We start from the raw sequence: 10,989 nt of genomic DNA, 5'->3' as shown, positions 1-10,989 counted from the left end.
TATAAAATGTAAAAATAATATATATAAAATTTAATAGTAAAAAATTATTTTTAATAATAAAAATACAAAAAATATACATAAAAATATACATTTTTAATTACATAAATAAAATTTAATTTATCAAAATATTTCTTTTTTTTTACAAATTATTTTTTTCATTAAAATATAAAAAATATATATATTTTTAATTATACAAGTTAATTTTAAATTAAAAATGTACAAAATAAGATTCTTTTTATTCTTCGTTATTTTTTTATTTTTCATTAACTATTAAATAATTAATGTTTTAGGAGCATCATTAGCAAGCACGAATTCCAGACCTAAATTAACAACTTTAAATTACGCGCGATATATTTTCCTACTCCCAAGAAAGTCAAGATGGCGGCAACGCCAATGCGCATGCACCAGTTCCTGAATGGTCGGGCAAAAACACAGCTGGTCTATGATCTCCGAAGCAAGCTGACGGTTGAACGCTATCAATGTGATTTTCGTGAAATTCTTACCGATCTACCGGTCAGATCGTGAGGTCAAGGCAGGCGTGCGTGAAAATTTGTTCAGTGCTCGATTTATAGTGTTAGTGAGTGTGTTTAGATGTATGCAAAACTTGTTAATCGCGGTGTCACCACGAGGATTTTTCACTGCCCTGGATACAAAGGAGTTTCGTGAGGTGCTTCGAGCGTCCTTTCGGTAAGTTTACAATTTCTACTTGAGAATTTGTCGCATCGTGGTTTTCTTCATCGCATGTGGTATCGAATTTTTAATCAATCCTCAGAGCCGAGTGACCTTTTTCAATCTACCGAACGTCTATATCGCGTGTCTACATAATTTTCTTTGATTCTATTTTTTATAATAACAATTTTTATAAGAAATCGAGCAAAAAAACATAAAGTTTATCGTATATTTCGTAAAATAAATTCTAAAAAAATTTGCAGTCGAAACGATATTTCAAATAACGTAAAGGATACGGCATCTTTAGAAATAGGTCAGAATAAAGTTTTCGTAATCTAGTCATAAGATTCTGAACAGGTATCGCTTGTTGAGAAAGAAAGAGATTTTTATCGTGAGTTATCTCTTTGCATATGGGATTCTTGAAAATGAGCTATCTTTGTTATCTTACACGCTTGCTGAGAATTATACTTCTCCATTCAATTTTTTGTTTATTATGCAGCGTGTTCCTGTACATTGTGGCTGTTTACTATCCATAGACGAGAAATTTCCAACATTGTGAAGAATATTCTATGCATAACAGGATCTTATGGTAAAAGGATACATCTTGAAATTTTAATCTTCCTTTTGTCGTCCGGTCGCCGTCGCCGTCGCCGTCGCCGTCGCTCGTTTTCACTGATGTTTACATGTAAACACAGCTGTGCCATAATTCCATGGATAACGTTATCGTGCCACCGTAGTATCTATATATCGAGGTCTTGAACCTCGGCGTCTGCACAACTATTTTTATATCCTCGATGTGTTCTGTCACCGCGCGCGCGGCATCGGACGAAAGAGGAATCCGGCTGTTGTCGAGCGGTGCACAACCGTGCTACAGTCCTTAGGACTTTGACCTTGTCCTATGCAAAATGATACCTCTCGTTCATCATGCTTTTAATCGGTGTGCCAATTAACGAATGGATAATTCTACGGCGACAAGTAACAAACCGATTATTCGCTAATCATTGTTAAAAATACATTTTCCATTTATTTCTTTATCCTTCTCATTTCATCTCATTTGATTCGATGTCTTTCATTGTATTTGTCTCTTTCTTTTTCACCCTTATTGTTTCATGGTATCGATGCCATTATCGTTGAACTTCGGACGTTTACTTTCGATCTCCAGTTTTTCAGCATCGATCGGTGCATACACGTATTACACAGCACGGCAGAATGGCTTAGCTACCGATATCCATATATATAGGGTGTTTCAGAATGAATGCGTGAAATTCATTATTATTCATAAACCTGTCTTGAATATTAGTTAAATCATAAATTATATTTTTGATACTTTTAAAATAAAATAAATACATAATATGCACGTAATATAGTATAAATAAATATAGTATAAATATAATATAAAAAATTCAATATTATTTCGAGACTGTATATCATAGTAAATAAATCGATTCAACTAATAACAATATATCGTTTGGCAGCATATGATCAGCAATACCAAAAACAAAGAGCAGCTCATTCTTTTCGAAATGTTAATTTCAACTCGCCAGCTGTTACCATTCGATACCAGACTCTTATTTGTAATTAATCGGTTTAAAAATGCACACCCGTTCATGACACAAGATTATGGTATCAGATTTTGTAATATGCGTATTTCACTCGAGATTCAATTCCGTACGTTCGTGAATTTTCTCGATTAAATTTCAATTGGTAAATTTAGCTATGCAGAATGCAAAAGAAACTATCAAAAGTTTTTCCGCTTCCGTCAATTGGATATTTTTATCGATTACTTTTTATGTAATATTTTTAAATAAAATATTAACGTAATCTCAAATAGCAATAATAATAAAAAAAAATTTAACGAACCTGTTACAATTTCAAAAAATAAAAAAATAATTACTGTATTTCAATTGTTGCATTCTGCACAATAATTAACACATAAAAAATTTGACCACTTATTATAGAGCATAGTATTAGAAATAAATCTATTGACCAATCAACGATCATGAAGTTAGACTAGAAACAAAAAAGTTCGTCTTTAATCTGCGACAGAAATTTATTTCACTAGAAATGGTATCTCATTTGAGCAAGTTTGCAGAAAGCAAAAGAAGAGAAAGAGATTAAAACGAGCATATAAAAGTGGAAGCGAAAGCGAAAAAATTTTTTCAATTTTCGTTCACTGAAAGAAAAATTATATGTATTTAATGTACAGATATAAATTTTTGATGAGCGAGTCGGATCGTAAATTCTTCTGTTCCCCATATATTTTTTATAAGAACCTCGTTGTATCCTTAAACTTCGAGGGTTAGACATTTTGTGCGAAAATATACGAGAGGATTCATTTTAACCTAACGAAAGTTCACAAATTTAGTAGTGACCTCTATAAATTCTATGGTATTCGTGCATCACGGAAAGATGTCGCTCTGACTTGCGCGATTTAGTAATTCGCCGGTCGAAAGATTCGATCTGTGGACATATTGAAATCGAAAGTCACGTAAGCACGCGTATTTCGTTAATAGTGAGCTTGATTCTTTTTTTGCGACTCTTGCATTTCTTCTTCGCGGTTACGTAATAGTTTTTCGTGCCTGTAATCATCCTTAGAGTGCAGTATCTTCAAAATAGAATGGAAGAAATGACCGAATTAATTTAAGCGTGGTCTGCCTGGTCAGCGTCAAGCGAGCTGACTTCAAATGCCGCCATTACTTGTCATTGTAATACTATGACTTTCACAATGGCCCGTTATATTTGAAAGACTTTAATATTGTTATTCTTTTTTTCACGTTGAAAAATGGATTTGTCAATTTTTCAGGTAGGATAAATTAGGAGGATTTTTATATTTTATTATTTGTATTTGAATAGGTGTATATATTCTTAATATAATTATTAATTGCATTTTATAGATTTTTTTTTAATTTAGATATTCAAATATCAATTTTAATATAATGAATATGTAAACTGAATTTGATGTTGCTTAATATTGCTCTTTTAAATATGATAGTATTCAATATTTCATTATGGATGCTTGACCATTGGAAATGTGCAATAAATGTAGGACAATAAATCATGGCGTAGCCTAGTTTTTTATCGTACGATTTAAACTATTAGCTGTGCATATAAATGACATATGTGATCGTATTGTCAATTATATATTTATATATAAATTAGATGCACTAATTTATGTATAAATGACCCATTATTTATTCCTTCTTAATTGTCTTGTCATTGTTGAATATTAATATTATTTTATTAATTTTTTAAATTTATAATAAAATCGTCATAATATTTAAAAATGTTATTAGACTTCCTTGAAACCAATTTGAAACTATATTACATTCCTTTTAATATTGATGAATAAATATATATTTAATTGTATTTATTTTTTGTATCAATCTAATAAAAAATGATTATTAATGAATAATCATTTTTTATGAATATTCACGAATCACAATTTTAATGCGACCCATCTGTGTAGCCATATGGTTTTTTTTATTGTATTTTTTATTGTTTCTGCGTATACCTAGTAGAGATTGAATTTCTGCATACAGTGTATGCAAAAAATTTTTTGCTAAAATACTTTTAAACATTTATATATAATTTCTTTTATTATATTAATTAATAAACATTACTTTCTATTATATTGTGTGTCTAAAAAATCCTATATTCTATTAAAAAACTTTGCTAGTTTTAGGATATAACATATAATATAAACTAAAACATTCTTTTTTTTTTAAATTTCAACAGCATTTTTAACTTTAATTGTGTATTATTTCCGTAAATTTCCATTTGGGATTGGATATTAATTTTTCTCATTCATTTAATAATTTATTAATAACTTTTCATTCATTAGTAAGTAATCTAAATTATTATAATATTATAATACAATAATATTATAATAATAGAAAATAATAATATAACAATCTTGTTATTATTTATACAATCATTAAACAAATAAACAGGCATTTATTTAATAAAATATCTTTTATTTTTAGCATGCAAATTGAAAATTTTACATTATCAATAACATTCAAAAATTAAAAAATTGAAGAAATATAATTTAAAAGATGGAAATAAATTTTTGCATATCTACTATTTACGTATACATATTGTTTTCTTTAGTCTTATTAAAAGCTCACACTTGGCGACCGCAAGTATTGCCTTGAAAAAGCGAAAACTTTGTCAGTGTTGGTAAATAATTCTCGTTTCACGACCACAGCCTCTCACAGTTTTTCTGCAAAAATATATTTAACAGCGCGTATATGGATGAAAACAAATTAACCAAAGTACGATGACGATAACAATACAAATACGATTCGTTCTGGCAATTCAGAAATAGCCAGAAAAATTGGCCTCGTTTGCCTCACTTGCAAAATCGAGGATAGTAAATTGTCATTGAGTATTGATTTATTGGCAGCGTGCAAACGACAATGAGAATAACGAGATTCAATACTGAATATCCTTAGAGAGTGAATCACAATACTCGTTGCTGTTTTTACCAAAATTGGCCTTACATTCCAACCTTCATAACTTCCGTATTTCATTTCATTTAACAAAAGAACTATAAAAATTAAAATTATATTTTGACACAATATATGTAATTTGTTAATTGAAATGAAATTCTCGAATAAATTTAGAAAGTTTAAAATTATAAAATTCTTTCATCTTAAGAATTAAACAGAAATTTTTGTATAACATAGAATATATGCTTTGTTTTATCTATAATTTGTAACGCCAAAACAGAAAATATTCAAAAACAGGAAGGAGAATGCAAGTAGTACATATAGCCTTTCTACACACTGTTCTTTTATGCAGAATAAAAGTCGGCTTCTTGGTGTACGAACGTATTATAGTTACTTGTCCGTAGACAACTGTACATTCTGAAAAGTGCACAAACTGTTGCGGGAATAGGAGCAGATGCTTCTGAAAGAAAAAGTATAAAATATTTCGAGATGCGGCAAGTACAAAAGTTTTCAAACAGAATTGCCATTTGTACATTTTCGAAATAGAAATGCAGTGAATGTTATTTCGAAGATGAAAAGCAGCTTGAAGATCAAAAAACAAATATTTATCTTTATGGAGTTTGTCTCATAAAAATAAATATTTGAATCTTTCGTTTTTAATTAAAATAATTTAAATCTTTTGTAAATTCTTAGCCTATTGTATTTTAAAAATGAATGAATATAGTTGAAAATTAATATTGTTAATTTGAATTTAGTTTCTATAGGATAATTAATTTAACTTTTCCCTCTTCAAACAGAGTATTGTCACAGTATGAGATCAATATTCATTAGAATATCATTGTACAAGATTCGTTTAATAAATTTGTCAAATTATATATTAATATAAAATACAGAATATTATGCTATAATTAAAATATTAATATTATAATGTTTCTTACAGATCTCATTAAAAAGACAATACCATGTTAAAATAATTACTCATTATAGAAAATGATTATTTATTTATTACTTCATGAAAAGTTTTTAAGGATGTCTAAGGATATAATTTTCAAATTTAATCTTCTCAAAAACAGAGCTCTAAAATATACAAATATTTTATTTTCGACTCATTTTTAAGTCCAACAAGTACTTCCTCTTCGATCACACCGCAATCTCGAGGACACCACGTATATTTATCGGCTTCTACGCTCACGATCATCGACTGTCTCCAATAATATTCGTATCTAGAACATTCTGAAAGCACAGGATACCTCGTGCACACACTAACACACTATCTCGTTTCAGTGACGCCCACGCGTGTGTCGCGGATAATCCATCTTCCCTCGGTAAGAAAGAAGAAAAACGATCGAGGAGGAAAGAATTTCAAGGGCTCTGGCTCAGTTTACAGAATCATGAGGACTTTTCCTTTCACGCGTATCAAGCCTGTCTACAAACACAGAAAGCGTAACGATTTCCATGAGCGACACGATTGTACAAATACCGAGAAAAACGTGGAAAGAGGGACGGATTGAAATATTGCGCTTGAAACATAATTTTAATTGGAAGGTTTTTTCTTTTTTTTTTTCAAAGTTCGTAATTGGACAGACTTATCTCATTATCGTTCTTCGTTTAATGGAGCGTGTGATCCTCGATTTGTACCGTTTATATCGTGGAATTTTTTTCATCACTGTTTTCTGATTCTTCTAATCGTGCATTTAAATCATGATGGAATTAGGCTCATTATAAAATTGAGAACGAACACTTCTGGCACGGTTTAAGCGTCTCGGTTAAGCGGTTTCCAAGAGGCATGCAATTATATCGCGTGGGGAGAGAGTAATTTCGATAAGCATCGATTACGAGATTCTTTCTTTCCTTTTTTCTTTTTATTTTTCCTCTTTTTTCGAAACAGATCTTAGTTTTGATTGTGGTTATTCCGACAAATGTATAAACGCTCCAATAAAATAGAAATTCTGATCAGAATTTCTGATATTCTCTTCTACTTTTTGTTTGTTCTAGAAATTGAATATTTCATTATCTTATGAATATTCGATTCAATTATTGTATTGATGGATAAAATGATCGAATATGGTGAATTAATTTCTTGATTATTGAAATTTTGTTACGAATTTAGAGTATATTGTAAATTTATTGATATTTATATTTGCATAAAAATCCTATTCATAAATCATACACTAATTAATTTTTAATGGATGATGGTGAAAGGCAGAAAACACATCATGGTACCATTTTTATCTCCTTTTTTTGGAAAATCAAGAAATTAGGAACCCAAATTAAATATCCAGTTGGCAAGATTTTCATTTTGAAAATTGAAATATGGTAAAAAATTAATTAACGGATTAATCAATAATTACATCTCCCTATGATGTAATGATTCGCGACCTCTAAAATTCAATATCCGTTAACCGATCATCGCCGATGCAAGAAAATCTTTAACTCAATTTTGATGGTAATATCGTAGAAATTTCCTGGCAAACCCGGAGGGTGAAATTCCATTTTTGCATAATTTCATCGTCGCAAACAATTTTGTCATTTTGTAATCCTTGTACAAATTCTCGATGATGCGACATTCTTTTTGGAATGAAAAATTCGAAGTAAGATAGTATCAAGGTGTTTTGAAGTGAACAAATTATCGCAAACTATTCATTGTTATCGAGAAAAATATTTCAAGATTTAGAGGGAGATATGTTATCTTTAAAAAAATAATTTTAAATTTTAGGTAAATATACCTCTTATAGATTTTAATATAATTTTTATCTTTTTTTAATGAAACTATATTTTTTTTCAGATGGATCTGTCTATTCCGTGACAAATTCATCGATCTAGATACGTTAGTGTTCAAGATCATTCAAGATCATTTGCAATTATCAATTTTCAATTTAATGTAATTGGTTTCTTGATGACTTTATATAGTTAGAAGTGATTAAATTTAGGTAAAATTAATATATGTGTAGGATAGATTACATAATTAGTATAGATTATATTCAATTATGTGTTTGTCAGGTTTTAAAAGATCTTAACAACATTTTTTTATATTTTTTTTTATTAAAGTTATCTTTATTTTTATTTCAATTAGTGATAATATTATTTTTATAATATTATGCTAATTTATTATTACATATATGTATGATTAATAACAATATATACAATTTTCTTTTATATTTCGTTTGTTAAATGGACATAAACATTTTTACATTATTTCTCCTACTCGCGAAATTATCCGCGAAATATCTAATTCCTAGAATTGCTGTTATGAAGGGAGTCTGTTATCTTTGACCCATGATTGGTGTTATCTTAGCTAGCAATGAATCATAGAAATATGAAAAATATATTTCTTATTTTATAATTATATCATTATTAAATTACTGAAACTTTTTTTAATGAAAAAAAAAAGGAATTAGTAGGAGAAATAATGTAAAAATGTTTATGTCCATTTAACAAACGAAATATAAAAGGAAATTGTATATATTGTTATTACTCACAAATATATATAATAATAAATTAATTTAATATTATTTTTATGATATTATTATTAATTAAAATAAAAATAAAGATAATCTTAATAAAAGAAAATTAATAATGTCAAATACCATACATTTTTAAATGAATTTAAATTATGTGATAAGGTACAGGATTGAGAAAAAGATAGAATCTTCCATGAATTGAAAAGAAATAGTAGCTAACATTCCTTAGAATAGCATCTCTGTCGAAAATAAACGTACAGGATTCGAAAAATGTGTCTCAATTAATATTGCAACGGTTTTTTAAATAGATTTCATTATAGAATAAGTATTTTCTAAATATAAAAAAACCGATAAAAAGTGAGAAGATAAGGAATAAATTCATAATATATTATAAAAAAAATTTTAATTAAATAAAGTTAAAAGTGATAATGATTTGAAAACAGAGGAAATTATTTTTTTAAACATTTCTGGATTGGATTGCAAATATTTACAGATTGCATAAGCTTTTAGGTGAAGAGAAAAAATAAACTTTGTTAAAAATTAACACGAATCCTTTTTTTTATTTCTGGATGAAATGATACTGTTGAGAGCTTGGAGAAAGTATTTTAAGAATGAGTGGAACAGTTACTAGGAATTTTTCTGAATGAAATGTTTTATACATAATAGAAATTTTTTTTAGAAAAACATGTAGAATCATAGTAGAAAGAAAGTTCTAATTATGTGAATAAATTAAAGTTAAGTTTTTGATCGCGTGATAAAAATTTCTATTAAATAATATTATTTAACGAGTAATTAACTGATAAAAGTTACTGTAATTAATAAATATAGAAATTAAATAGAAATACAGATATATAATAAAGGAACAATTTTATTTTTGAATAATAAAAATATTGTAAAACATTGACAATTTTACAATTTCACAATCAAATAGATAGAATTTTAACAGTTTCATGTTTTTCTAGGAAAATGAAGCAATTAAAAGTGATTCCATCGTGCTATTAACGTGCTGGTAACAAGATATTTATTGACGGAGTTTAATTCTTAAAAACGAAGTAATTCACACCGATATATGATTCAATCTTCCCTCACAATTACGGATAGTTATTTGGCCGAATTTATCACAATGGAAACGATCGGTTGATACGCTCAATACCTTTAGATCCATATCTGGATGTACAGATAGGAAACTTCAATGGTAAACAATTCTGCGGAATTAGTTACACCAGTACAGCTGGTTAGAGGCTGCTGGTGAAACACAAAAACAAACTATAACTATCGAAAACCAGGTCAGCCAACCATTCACGCGGATTTCAGTTTCATTGACTTTAAACGATGAATGCGTATTTCAAAAAAGAGATTTCTGGAATAAAGGAAATCTGCGTGTGTGATTCTGTGTTTCGATATTCGCAGTGATGAATCTAAAATACTTTAACCTTTTCTGTGATACCATTTATTTTTTCCAGTAAAATTTGTGTTAAAAGATATGGGTTAAACGATTTTAGGAATGGATAAAACTTGTGTAGTTGTTTCTTTGAAATCTTCTGACGTGATAAAATATGATACCTCAGAGATTGTATATTCGACTTTTCAACAAAGATCCATTGCAGATGCAGTTTTTGTTTGAAATAAACATATTAGGAAACAAGTTTCTAAAATTTTTAATTCATAAATATTCATTCCACTTCATCATAGATATTTAAATTGAAATCTGACACAGCCGTGATTCGAGAATAATAACTCGGCGATCTACTTTTTTGGTGCACAAACTTATTTAAATTGCTAAGCACTTTGTAGGTGTATCTGTAGGTTTCTTTCATTAATCACAACTTGAGAAGTGCAACTTGAGCAATCCGTATGCCGCAACGAGATATAATTAGCAATAACTTAACACAGAAAATTTTTTTTTTTCGTTTTTCGAAATTTGCTTGTATCTACGTTTTTGTATAAAACTGAAACAAAAATTAAAAAAATGAAGAATGGAAAAGTCGAAAGAACCACCGACAATTACCAAACACCGAACAATTTGCTTCACGCATGAGCAAATTCGAGTTATATTCCGTGGAATGAACGATTCGAGGCAATATTATGGCTAAAAATATTTCATAGGCGTATATTTAACAGTCGATTGCATCCAAGCTATTCATGTTCCACTGTCGTTCCCAATGAACGAATCGGCCGTAAGAAGTCAGCTGTTCGTGATGGAATATTTATTACGAATCGTTGGTGAGAATCTTTGCTCCTAGCTTCACAATCACGGAGCAAATAGAATACCGAGTAAATTATGTTTGGAATAATTTGTTGCTACGGTTGTTAAATATTCGTTGAAAATTGATTTTCTGCGTATCGGATCTTTTCAGAGGATGCTACGATCTAAATAAATCGAGAATTGAAATTAAAAATTGGAAAAT

The 10,989-nt window shown here is 28.8% G+C and overlaps 1 protein-coding gene across 4 annotated transcripts in view; it reads left to right on the top strand.

Annotated features, from left to right (window-relative positions):
- Positions 1-408: 408 nt before the first annotated feature.
- The window catches only part of LOC102674330 (solute carrier organic anion transporter family member 5A1), a 125,479-nt gene continuing 114,898 nt past the window's right edge, over positions 409-10,989 (top strand). For all 4 annotated transcript variants that reach the window (XM_031515343.1, XM_031515340.1, XM_031515341.1 and 1 more), the window contains exon 1: positions 409-691. The gene's annotated coding sequence lies outside the window, so the exon portion shown is untranslated. The remainder of the gene's footprint in view (positions 692-10,989) is intronic.

This window comes from Apis dorsata, unplaced genomic scaffold, assembly GCF_000469605.1.
Source record: "Apis dorsata unplaced genomic scaffold, Apis dorsata 1.3 scaffold_67, whole genome shotgun sequence".
Classification (NCBI taxonomy): Eukaryota; Metazoa; Arthropoda; class Insecta; order Hymenoptera; family Apidae; genus Apis; species Apis dorsata.
This window is presented reverse-complemented; position numbering and strand designations above follow the sequence as displayed.